At 38.2% G+C, this 13527-nt stretch overlaps 1 protein-coding gene across 5 annotated transcripts in view; it reads right to left on the reverse strand.

Moving 5' to 3' along the window:
• Nucleotides 1-13527, reverse strand: part of ANAPC10 (anaphase promoting complex subunit 10) — a 32393-nt gene that overhangs the window by 1365 nt on the left and 17501 nt on the right. The gene's annotated exons all lie outside the window — the stretch shown is intronic.

A 13527-nucleotide genomic window follows, 5' to 3' on the forward strand; every position in this document is an offset into this window, starting at 1 on the left:
TATGTGTTTTGAGCCACTCAGAATTCCCATCTTTCTCCCAAAACTACTGCATGGCACATCTTGTCAAATGCCTTGTTTATGCTGAAGCTTTCAAAAGAGTCATCTGAGAGCTACTGGTTCAGAGGCAGCAGACACCCTGAGAAAACTACCCATGAAACAAGGAAAAAAGTTTGATAACTACTTCAGCTTAAAGTAGCAAATAGAAAAATCTTTTACACCTCCACCTTAAAAGAAAAAACAAGAAAAAAAAAAAAAGACAACAAAAAACCACAACCCAAAACACTCCACTGCTGCACTCTCCAACAAATTATTTCCAAAGCATTAAATCCACTAAACCTTAGCAGCAAATCATTTCATCATTTCACTCTGGGAGCTAGACATTTCCACAAACACACAGTCACTTATTTGTTGTAGCACTGTCCCTTTCAAAAAGCTTAAATTTTTTTTTTTTTTTTTTTTTTTTTTTTTTAGGAAACTTCAGGTAATGGCTGCCTTTATAAGGGGATAAAAAAAGATGTCTCGTTGAAGCAGCTTTACAAAGGGGAAATTTATCATAGTGAGGTGGCAGTAAACAGCTTAAACAAGGATGCTTTCCATCTTCATAGTAAACAGAGGAGGAGGATCCTCCCAACACTTTACTCTACTACTAAGGTCAAGTGACTGTGATTTTGAAGATAATTAAAAGGCTATTGCGAATTCAACTTGCATTTTAATATTATTCTCAGTGTTTGCAAATTTGGGCTGCTAATTCAAAGTGAAAAATTGGAATTCAAGAGTTAAGATACTGAGATTTTTATACTTTGGTCAGTACAAAATAGATCCATTCACACAGTAAAAAAAAGGCATGAAAGATAAAAGTATAGCATAGTTTTGAACACTTTGTTTCATCCCTGATCAAGGGAGGTGGTTATATGCTCTATTTACAGCATATTATTTTCCAGTCCTGCTACAAAGGAAACCAGTTTCTCCCTCAAGTCTTTCTACAGGGATGGACAAGTCAGTTCTTCACCTTTAAAACTGGCAACTGAGGCATTTGGTTAATTAGACTAAAAGGCTCCCTGGCTCCAGATGACAAACTTCACATACTCTGAGCCGGTTTTTACTGTCTTAAGTGAAATACAGGATTTTACAGGAGGTTTAGCTCCCACTGAGTCCACCTGCAGCTCTGCATTTCTGCAAATGGATACAAGTACTCAAGGCAGCCACAACACAGAGTCTGAGCAGCCGCCTAGGAACAGTCAGTCATCTGAGTGCCTCTTGTAGAAACACCACGACTGAGCACAGACAGCACACAATTCATCAAGCACCACTGAACTGTCTTAGTCATAAAGACTTTTTTTTATTTCCCCAAATCTCAGCTTCCCTCACTCCACATTTTTCAACTTCCCTAACAAATAATACATAACCTTTACTCCTACAAATCCTGGACTCATCTTCAGAATAGGCTCCTTTCCCCATTCCAGTCAAACAGTTGCCTCTTGGACAAAACACACAACACTTGTGATGGAAGTTGAAGGCTACAGTGTACTAAATGCAAATGTCAGAGTCAGACTTCAGTGTTTGAAAAAAGTGAACTCTTGATTTCTGCCCTCTAAGTAACATTCCTGTACTGACATTTGAGTCTAACCTTTTTTTTTTTTTCAAATTAATGCTCACATAGTTCATTTAAATCTTGATACTCAGTTACTGAGGTTTAAATGCAACAAAACCAAACTGAACATTCAGTAGAAAAGGAAGTGTTGTTTTGCCAGTATGATACACACATTTTCTGTGACCAAAGGAATGGTATAAACCAGATACACACACTCTCCCAAATTCCTCTCCTCCACATCTGTCATGCTCTTTCAGATGAATGAAACAGTTTCTTTTTCCAGAGGGCTCAGGTCCGTCACCAGGGAGAAGGAACGGGACATGGGAACAGGCAGGGGTGATAGAAGACACAATGCTGCCCACTCCTAGCTCAATGTCAGCACCCAGACCCAGCCAGCACAACTCCTAGCAGAAGTGGGATGAAATATGCAGCTCTACCCTGCCTGGAGCATTCCCAGTGTGAACAGAATCTAAAGGAAGCTTACTGTGAAGTTTTAAGAAATTCCTATTAAGCCCATGCAAATGGCAATCTTTCAAAGCCTTGTAAACTGGTCTGGAAATTTGGGTGGATTTTTACAGGGAGGCAAAAGGCACATCCTCAACACAAAGGCTGAACTCTTGCCAAATTTCAAATCCTTGCTTTAGAGCTTGGGGGCACTGGAGCATCAAAGGACAACACCAGAATATTCTCACACAAGCAAAACTGCATACTTTTCACTAGCCTTATTCTTGGAACAGAACTGCTTTGGCTGAAACTTTTAAAAAATTCAACCCAAAGCAGATATCTGGCATGGAAAATCTGTCTGTATTGAACTTTGGCAAAAGTCAAAGTAATCAAGAGTTAAGCCTTAAAATGGAAAGGGTCACACAACCTTAAGTACAGGGGACACTGGCAGCTCCACCCATAATAAATACTATACTTGAAATCCATTTCAGTTCCTTTGCTCAAAGTCAAGCTTCTTCTTTAAAAGCACAGACCACTGTATATACCTATAGACACACACAAATATATTTATATTTCACCTCAACTCTATAGCATCAGTCAACTATGAGCAAATACCAGATTAAGTTTGCTCCTGTATTTGTAATCTTATGTAGATCATTAAGATCATCACTCAATCATAATTAACTGTCTTCCAAGAAATCTTTTAAAATCAGCTTTATTACTAATCACCTGAGTGAAATTAAAAAATCAAAATTTCTTTCCATTATGTTTTTCTAGAAAAGTTTTTTTTTAAAAAAAGGAAAATGTAGGAATGAATCAGTGCAAGTTCAGTATTGGTAACTCAGGACAGTTCCTGCAGCTCTAGATTAATCTTACTGTACAATATACTAAAAGCCCAGAGTTTGTGGCTTTTTTATATTTGCTTCTAATACTATAAATTTTGTGACAATTGGAAAACAAGAAGACCATGAAAGTCAAAATAAAAGAACAAAGGGATAAAAATTGAAATGGAAAAATCACTCACTTGTCCTTGCTGCTGTTATATTCTAGCTCTTCTCCTGCTTTCTCTCCGTTGCTTTCTTACTTTTCCTGTCCTCAGCGTGCTACAGCTTTACCTATGGACGTATACTCCCAACTCCAGGAATCCACATTATTTGGAAAGCCAAAGGAAAATTAATGTTCTCAATGGAATTCTCCTCTCCAGCCTATTTAACAGCCCTTTTTCTTCACTTTATTGTACAGTCCAGATATTCTACAGAACTCCATACATATTTGGCAAGGATACTATTGCAACTAATGGGTGTCCTACCATAGAAGATGCAAACCACACAAGAAAAAAAAATTGAAAAAAAGACCAAGGTAACTTGAGGCCACACTTCAGAGAGATGACTGAACACAAGACCAGCACTTTTAGGAGAAAGCTTCTACAATCGCTAGCCTCCATATAGGCTATTGTATTGATCCTACCTAAATTGATTATTGAATTGAATATTGACCTCTTTTCCATACTCACTGATATTTTGTTTACATTCTGTGATGTCTTCAAATGGCATTTAACTCTAACTGCTACTTCTACTAGGGTTACAAATGCAACCTAAGTTTTTGGCTATATTTACAGTAGGCTAATATCCTTGAAATAAGACATGATTTTTCCTGCCCTTTAAAGGTGTCTTTTATGAAGTTATAGAGGGGGAAAAACTCACTATAAGTAGTTTCAGTGTAATTACAAACACATCCCAGATGTATGCTAGACAAGGCTCCCAGCTCAGGGGGATAAATATATATAGGAAGAAAAAGCAAGTTGTTTTTTTCCTCTGGGAAGCTCATGCAGAAGAGGATCTACGTACTGACAGAAAGCTGGGAATTCTTCCTGCCATCACAGCTTCAGCATGAAACATGATTCTGAGATGTTTGTACCTCATCGAATTTCCATTTCATCAACTTTACTACTAGATTCAAATGGCTGTGAAATTAAACAGCATTTGATTTTACTCCTCCTACTTTTCTCATAAAACTGTTAAAGCTGCTTTTAATTTTAGTGACTCAGCCAACTATGAAATTAAAAGTAGTGGCTAGACTCTTCTTCACACGTAATTTTGTCTATGTGCTTAGCTAGTTCTTACAATACAGTTATTATAAAAACCTAAGCTTTTCAAAGCAGGTGTTCTCAATAAATAATGTATTCTTCCAAGCAGCAGATTATAAAACTAAGTTTCAGAGAAGAGAAATACTATGTTCAGAAATTAAATATTTATCGATACATGAACTTCCCTGTGTAGGAAAAGGTTTTTTCCTGTTTAGTCATTGTTTTTTACAACTACCCAAATGTTTTCACAACAACTGGCAGGAGAAAGAAGGCTGGCTTAACTTCCAAAACTCTGTTTCCATAACTGCCATGTCCTACCATTTAGTTACCAAGACTGAGAATCTGTGTGCCTCTGCATAATTCCAAGTATTGGAACTGTCAACACACGAAGTAGCAGAGCTTGGGCTTCAGCCATCACTTCACTTAGGAAGGAAGAGAACCAGTTAATAGCAGTGATGCACCAGTTCCAGCAGAAAAAATGAAGCATGTCCAAAAGAAACTTGGCGAGTTCCAAGTGAGCCAAAGGAGGGACACCACATTAGCAGCTTAACAGAGAACACAGCAGCAGGCTCAAAGGACCCACTGTGAACAGCACACTTGTGTGCTCGGATGAAGCAACGACCACCTAAGGAGGTGCCTCTGTGGTCTTAATCAGCCACCTCCTTAAACGGTCAAGAAATCTCATTTCAGTCCATTAGGCAAGAGAAGTTTTCCATTCTTTTAAACAGCAGTTCCTGAAGAGTCTAAAGGAGCACAGTCCAACCCTCACGAAGAGTCAGCTGTGGATTTGGGGAGACAGGAGATTAGTTGCAGAATAAGCTATGAAACCTGCAAACACGAAAAGTTCTGATCTTTTAGTACCCTATAAGCTCTTTCTTAATATAAAGTGAAAGAAATAAGCTTTGGGAAGACTGGGAAGGTTGAAAAAAGGTCCAAAAGATCTTTGCAAGAAGTTTTATAGAACCTCCTTTGGACTACTCTGCTCCAGATTAGAACACTAAAACTTAATCAATGCCCAGGTGTTAGAAAGTTGGATCCAATTAAATTAAATACAACTAAACACTCAAGCCAAACTATTAAGAATATGCAGAAAAGGAACAAAAGTAAATCTAGAAAAACAAATCCTTAGTGGGTCAAGGATTAGTATTCACAATGCTCAAATACAGATTCTTATACTGCCTTTCCAAATTTCCTGTTTGGATTACTTGAGCAGCACGACACACGTTGGACAATGTCAGTGGGCTCTGTCCCATTGCCACTTTCTGAAGGGAGCAGATGATGTCAACTAAGCCATGTATGATGCAATTTAAATTTAATTTGGCAGAATGATTCACCAACCAACTCATGAAATGGTCTCAGTGACTGCCCATTTTGATATTCTTTAGAATTGGGTATCCTGATTATCATTTCCTCATACAGTTAAAAAGGAATCCTTTTATTTAATTCTGCTGAGAAACCAATGCAGTTTCTTCTAAGATGTACATAGTTGATTCAGACAGAATTTCAGTATTACAACAGAAATAAAGTTAGGTAGAGTTGAAATTAAATCCATGGAATGGTAAACAGGGAAAGTCAGCTTTATGAATTCCCTCATAGTCTGTCTTTGAAATCTGCTGAAGTTAGATGAAGAACACATAAGAGGACAACAATTAAGTCTTCGACATGATGGGGAGCTTCTGGTGAGGAAGCAAGCACACAAGCCTAATGTCAAATGAAGGAAAAGGGGTACAATGGCACACACTGTGGAATACCAAGAGCTTTAGGACATGGCTTCACAGGAAAAACAGCTCTTTCAAAAGCACCAAGTGATGAAGAACCCCACATAATGATGCCTGCAAAAGAGTCAAGGCTGTGCTGAAGTGCCCACATACAAAACTCCTGACAGATGAAGTCATGGATGGTCTGGACACGTGTGGAGGGGCCCCTGTCCGTGGTACTTAAATAACCACCACCCTTCCCATCACACTCCCACCTCTGCATCTGCTCACAGCACTTGCATAGTCAGATACATCCAGCCTGACAGACAAATAAATAACCTGCCAAATGCTCAACCTCTGTCAAATTGTCAGCCACAACTGTCTGACTCAATTACAATTTCAGAAAATATTGTCTGCTTAACTCTGGGTGGCAGGAAAAATAAGCAAAAGGAAAGGAAAAAAATTGACAACAGTCTTTGAATACTTCATTCTGTAGAATGTGGCTGGAAACAGCTCTTCATTCTAGAAAATTTACCTGCAGAAACCATCAGGAATTTGTCACAGACTGTTTACTAGGAAAGTCTCTCTGGAAGAAAGAAACACTGTTTTCCCATTTGCTGAAGTCAGATGAACCCATATGCAATTTTTTTTTAGTATGTTCTGTGAAGTACAATGGATAGGCAGGTCATACTCAAGAGGTATATATTGCTTCAGAGAAGGACAGAAATGTAGAACAGTCTTGAACAGTTTGCTTTTCAGTCCCACATTTTTGAAGTCCTATTGCTAAGTGAGGTCATTTGACCTTTCACATAACACTTTATGCTGGATACATCTGTAATTAAAACTCGTTAGAGAAAGATTGCTATGCTGTGTATGCTTTAAGTGGCAACCATCCTATCCACTGGAACGTCAGAAAAAAATAAAAAACCTGTCTCTTTGAAAAGCAGAATGCTCCAACCAGCAAATACAGAATGACAATGCAGTCTAGAATGGAGTTTCATATATGCAAGTACGGAATTAAGGCCTAAAACTCCAAAGCAAACCTTCTACCCACAGCAGGAAGCTATCTAAATTTAGTTTGGTATCAGCTAAAAGGGATTCCATCTTAACAAGAATCTGTTGCTCCAGAAGGAATACTGTCTCTACCTGAAATCAGCCATGACAGCTGTGAAATCCTGGATCTCTGATTTAAACAAAAATGTGTCTCATAACTCATTTAAGAAGCAGTCAAGAGTGGAGGAAGGGAAGGTAAATACACCCTAAGTGCAGTAGTATTCTCCTGCAGGGACCTAAGCTCACGCCAAGCTGTCACAGGAATCCACAGGAATGCCATGCAAGGGTATTGCAACTCTGAGAAGATTCCTGGTATCAGGGGAAATCCTTCACACCTACAGGGACTTGGCTCCAGTGTGAGCCTGTTACTTCCCCTGAGCTTGGCAGACAGCACACTGAAGATGAAAGAGCTACAAAAAAATTCTTGAGCTTATGCTCTGGAGTGGCGACTGGGCTGACAGTATCAAAAAACAGGTAATGCAGCCCAAAACAAGCTTTATGCCTCAGTTTGCCTATTTCTGATACCTAAGTTAGGTAAAGTTTTAGTTGCAGACACACTGGAACAGACTGCATCTGGACAGTCTGGCCTTAAAAATGAATTGAATTTTTTTTCAAGGTTTTTTTTTTCAAGTTTTTCAAAATTCCAGCATTCTGAAAGAAGAATGAGGGACTTTTAAAATATTTTTTTAACCAGGGTACTTTACAACTCAAATTATCAGGAGCTGAGAGTATTATAGATTCAGATGTGAGAAAAGAAACAGTACATTTAAAAAACCAAAAACCAATGAAAAAAATACTATAAAATATAAACACTGCACATTGCACATTTAGAAAGTACAAATCTCATTTAGTGAAAACAAATGCTTTAGATCTTTAGGGAAGCACTTCAAATCAAAGTTTATCTCACTGCAGTGTTTCTTCATTTTATGGACAAGTAAATAACTAAGGAGGAGGCCCCACGTGCACAAGGTAACCATGTAGGGACACTTCTAAGTAGGAATCTGGCAGATGATGACCAACCAATACAAGTAACTTTTGGAGTGCTTTTGAAAACCCTCAGTAACTTTTACCTGATCAGAAGCTTGGGAAAAAAAACAACTGCCAGACATAACTAAAGCCACTACCATTTCCCATGTTCACTCAAACAAACAGTACCATCTGCATTCAAAAGTTTTTAGTCATAACACAAAATAGTGACAAAAGTTAAGTATGTGGACTAAGGTTTTCATAGCAATGGAAAAAGGGCACACTTCTTAAAAATTACTTAAGACAATAGATTACTAGCACTTTTATTTATGTTTGTCAGTTAGCCATAAATTTGAATTCTCACCCCCAAGCACTGAAAAGCCCTAAGATTTCCCTGTACCGAGATACCAAAATCTTAGTGTCTCCCTTCAGAGCAGCAGCCACCCAAAGTAAAGACATCGTCTCCTACAACTTCCAGGTGAGTCAGGCTGCTCTCAGGGAAGAGAGGAGCACTTCAACCATCTACTGAAGAGAGGCAGGGGAAACCAGTAATGAAAGAGCAGGCAGCTACACAAAGAGAACAGAAACAGATTGAACTGGGGTAGTGGAACATTATACTGCAAAGAAGTCTGAACATGTATTTAAAAAACCATTCTGAAGCTCAGGTGAATTTGCATTACAAATGGAACTGCTGACTGAAGAATGGGACAAAGCAGCTGCCTTTTATGAAAGGTAACAGAACAGGCCAAACTTGATCTCAGAGGCTTTTTCCAACTTAAATAATTCTATGGTTAACACCACAGAATCTCCAAGAAAGGGAGTGTAGACAGAATTTTCTGTGAGCAACAAACAAGTGCTTTGAACAATGGCCTTATACAAGAGGACCTTAAGGCAAATAGAATGAACACATTAAAACCTAGAAGATAGCAAAGCATAAAGAGAGAAGTCCTATGAATTTTTTTTCAAACTAGAACTGCTGGGTAACAAGCAGGAACAATATAAATGTATTCTATGGGTGCACTGCACAAATTGATTGCAAATGGAAGTTAAGGCTTGAAAACATTTCTGGGAAAGAACTAATTTTGCAAAGGGGCAGAAGTTTGCAAATTTGATGAAAACTGTATTGCAGAAGTCTGCAGTTCCCATTTCTCCTGACATACATAATGGAATGATACTATGTTTGTGTGAAAGTGCAAAAAAACCCAGGTCATAATTTACCCTCAAAACTGTTTAGCCATATCCAGGAAATATGTCTAGACATAGCTACAGTTAAATTATACAAAGAAAGTATTTGAAAAAAAAAATTATGCAAGGAATATTAAAGATTTAAGTGTCTGAAAACTGGCCACACTGAGTTAATTCTCTATCAAACCATCTCAAATAACTTAGCAGCAATAACCTAGTGACCACATTTCATGCCATACACTTTGCATCCCAGAGAATGCTGAAAATTAACATGGGAAATGAACAAATGTAAAAAAATGGGAATATCAAGATATTTTAAAAATAGTCCATAGTAGTAGTAACAGCCAGCTGCTAGCTCTCAAGCACTCTTTATAGGTGAGGGGACAAAAGCACATCAAAACCAAAAATACCCTCATTCCCCTCACTGAGAAGAGCTATTACTACACATTGAAGAGAACTAGATTGCTAATCTACCAGAAGACAGGCCCACAAAACCGCATGGCTCTTTTTACCTGTTACACAAGACTCCTGTAGCCTCTGAGCAACTTTATTTGTCAGGAAAAGACTGGAACAAATTATATCTGAGTGCTACCAAATTAAAAAAAAACCCTACTCATTCTTTACCAGCGAGAGGACAAGTTGTTGCTTTAAGACACAAAAAACACCACGGTTAAGGGAAAGCATTTCTCCTGGTTTCACAGGAGTGGCTTGTTTCTGAGAATTACAGAGGGTTGCTTCTCCCAAAAATCAAAGAATTTAAAGACCCTAAACCTCTGTAAATAATCCCCAAATCTTGCAGAAGTACAGTATGCAAACACTTCTGTGTCTGGATAAGGAGTCCGTGGATCTCAGTAAAGGCGAGGGAGGCAAAAACTTGATAAACTTCAAGATTACTCAAGTGTGTTATAGCACGCAATAAGTAAATGCAGAGTAGCATTTCACAGGATCCCGAGGGTAATACTCAGCTCAAGGAATATTTACTCATTGGAAATAAATGCAAAAGACTGTAGTGAAAACTATTTGTGCAAATTTAAAATACAATGCAGAGTCACAGAAAGATTCCAAATTCATAAACATGTCTCACTGGAGATAAATTTTCATACGAATGAACTTTAAAAGAAAAGAAATATATCTGTCAGAGGTTCAGCTGGATAGTTTTATGTGAGCCAGAATACACTTCCATAAATTTGCAAAGCTGGAATCAGAACTGTTGCCCAATGGAAGCATTTAATTTTACATCTAAACAGAATTTCTTTAATGTACTGGAACAAATGCAGTAGAGTTTTCACCTTTTGCCTGTGTTTTCTTACAAATCAATAAGAAAGCGTGTCCAGAAAAAAAACGACAAGGCTTTTTTCTGTTGTTTTATGGGGAGGTCAGACTCTAGACTCTGCTTCTTTCAATCTAGATGAATTTTATTTCTTGATTTCTTTCTGGGAGTCAAAGGTCCCTCAAGTCACCATTCACTAAAAAAATGTACAGTTTAAAAAGGTATTCAGTAGTGCTATACACTGTTGGGCAAATGACTCCCTCAGTGCAACAGCATTTCTGCTACAAACAGCATCTGGAATAGCCTTAATGCTACATCCTACCAACCAAGAACATCAGCTCTTCACCATGAACAGTGTAAGAATCAAAATAAAATTACATCCCAAGTATGCTCCTGAAAAATGAGGGGGCAGTGGAAAACAAAGCATGAGACTGAGATAATTAAAAACTTGTTTACCAGCAGGCCTGCTATGTCCTAAGTCTAGAGCTACTGTGGGGTGTCATCTTACTGTTTAGCACAGTGCAGTCAACAACAAGCAGATGGAATTGGATTGCAAATCTATGTGACTTACTGTATATCTACAAGTTCTGTGGCTACATATGCTCCTCTGCTTAATTTATTTCTGTTATGCAAGTAAATCTTTAACTCCTCATGATAGAATAAAGAAATAGAAGAAAGTCCAGTAATTCCACAATAGAACTTCCCACCCTAGCAGTGCCGGATTTACCAAAAGCTGATTTTTGAAAACCTCTGTTACACATGGTGACCATCATAATCACAACAGAGACCTGGTCAAGGAGAGGGAAGCCTACATCAAAATTTTACTACATTCTCCTGATACTGAATTGCAACTCTTTCTGAAATAATGAAAATACAAAACATTATTTCATTTTTACCTTACTAATTATGCTCAGCAACATCATCTTACTAAGAAGTTACAAATTAATCTCAACTAAGAGAAACAAATTAGGGTTTTCTGCATTGGCTAGTAGAAATAATCCAAACAATTCTTCATACCCACAGTTGAATTTGATCTCTGAGAGATACAGATGGGAGGAAAAAAATAATAATTAAAAAAGAAGTATTAGGGGCTAGGCCACATGATTCACTCAAAAACTGTGACTGAGAACAGCATTCATAAAAAGCTTCAATAAAAACTGTGTTTGTTAACATTCCTTTAACATGAGACATAAAACACTCCAGAATTCATTCTGAAATAAAATAGGACTGTTAGATAAACCTACTTTAGGAATTGGATGAAGGCAGCTAGAGAGCACAGGCCCTCAAGCCAGACACATATGCTACATTATTATTCTCACTCCACCCTCTCCTGTGTGTTTGCACAGAAAATGGAAAAAGCCTGGGAAAGGTTTTTCCGACTCAAACACATGATCTTGGTTATCTTATGACAGATTAAGACAGAGAACAGCCCTCAGAAAGAAATAAATTTATACTTTGTATCTACAGAAACATTTCCATGCACTACTTGAGATAAGGAACAGGATAACACCACATTCAATCCCTTCCCACCCAATAAAACTTAGCAAAGAATTGAATTTAGACCCTGTGTAGCAGTTCTCATCAAAGCTACATGCAGACATGTGATCCCTGACCAAAATAATATTTCAGTAATCACGGGAGCATGACTTCCCTCTGGAAAGAACTGCTATGGTGGTAGCTCTGAAGCAACTGAGCTCGCTTCTTGCTCCAGAACCCTGGATTTGTTCTAGATCTCTACTATCTGCCAGGTAACATTTCCCTCTGAACGCTGAGGAGTGCTTTAATTTACCACATCAAGACAATTCCTGCCCAGAACTACTTTACTAGTGACACTGTGAATAATCTCAGCTTTCCACTAGAATGTTAGGCTTCAGAATAAAATAAAAAAAAAAAAAAAGCGGATTGTAATTGTAAAATCTCCCCCATACACCTACACGAAATACATGTGTTCCTTTATTTCTACCTGAATTTATGGAAATTTTTGGTTGGTTTTTTTTGGTGCTGACTTGACAAAGCATGGCACATCCATGGCATTTAATGGATTTGTTTGGGTTTTTTTTTTTAATCCTAATTAATAGCAACACCTGATAACTTTGCCACAAGGCAGTATATACTACAAATAGTCAAGTGCAACTACATTTGTACAGATGCAACTAAAGGTATTATAACATGGAAGCCACACATGCAGAGAATAATAAGTAGTAGGCAAATTGGCTCCTAATTCCTTCTAAATTGGGGCCACTTCCTCCCTCCACCCCGCTGCCAAACTGTTGGTTTGGCAAAGGTGGTGGACGGAGTCACAGGAGGTTTCCAGCTGCTGGTGCCTACAAGTTGGTCAAGTGAAACAGAAAACGAAGTGTGCTTTGCCAGCTGACCAGCAGCAGCTGAGATGACAGCATAAAACTCAGGTACCCAATGAAATTCCCATTCCTTTCATATCGTTTCTTATGCTTAAACCAAATTAAGTGTTGACTGCTGCCTTTACTCTTTGGTGGATTTTAATACTATGCTAGTAGCAGCAGCCAGAGGGATCAGAATCAGTCTTGGATTTGACCTTGCTGCATGTATTTAGCACTTCTTAATGTTTGAAAATATCTAGTGCTCCCACCAAGGATTACTCTCCACAGTTAAGTCTATGAAGGCAATCAGGTAAATCAAAGATGATTATCTATAATTCACTGACTTTATCCTTCCAATCCTATTTCACAGTGTAGAAAAAAGTAGCTTAAAGGCAAGAAGTTTCCCAATGGTGAGCAACCTCTCCAGAAAGAGGAAAGCAAGAGTGAGTGAGCAGCATCTTATTGTCAGCTTTGACACAACTGTTTTACATCCTTCAAGTAAAGATGGTGGTGTGACTCCCACAATGTTATCACATTTGGAATCCAAAACCAGAGGAGATAATTTTGGATTACTCAGGCCTAGGGAACTCACAGAATGGGAAAGAACATGACTATAGAATGTGGTAGGGTAGAAGAAGAAAAATGAGATAGAGAAATAGCTCTTTATTTAACAATTTCCATGTAGCATGCAGGGCCCTTTACTACAGAAAAATATAATTTCCCTTCCAAATACAGGTCTGCTGCACTTTTCCAAGATCTCCTTTCTAACATGCTGCCTTCTTGATATCAAAGAAGTGTCCCTGGTTCCAGACAGTTTCTTCAATGGTACCTACCTCCTTGCTCTGCTAAATAACTGCAAGGTCAGGTGTCTAGAGTCTGCTTCCTCAAAAGCCAAT

Source organism: Sturnus vulgaris, chromosome 4 (assembly GCF_052056855.1).
Source record: "Sturnus vulgaris isolate bStuVul1 chromosome 4, bStuVul1.hap1, whole genome shotgun sequence".
NCBI lineage: Eukaryota > Metazoa > Chordata > Aves > Passeriformes > Sturnidae > Sturnus > Sturnus vulgaris.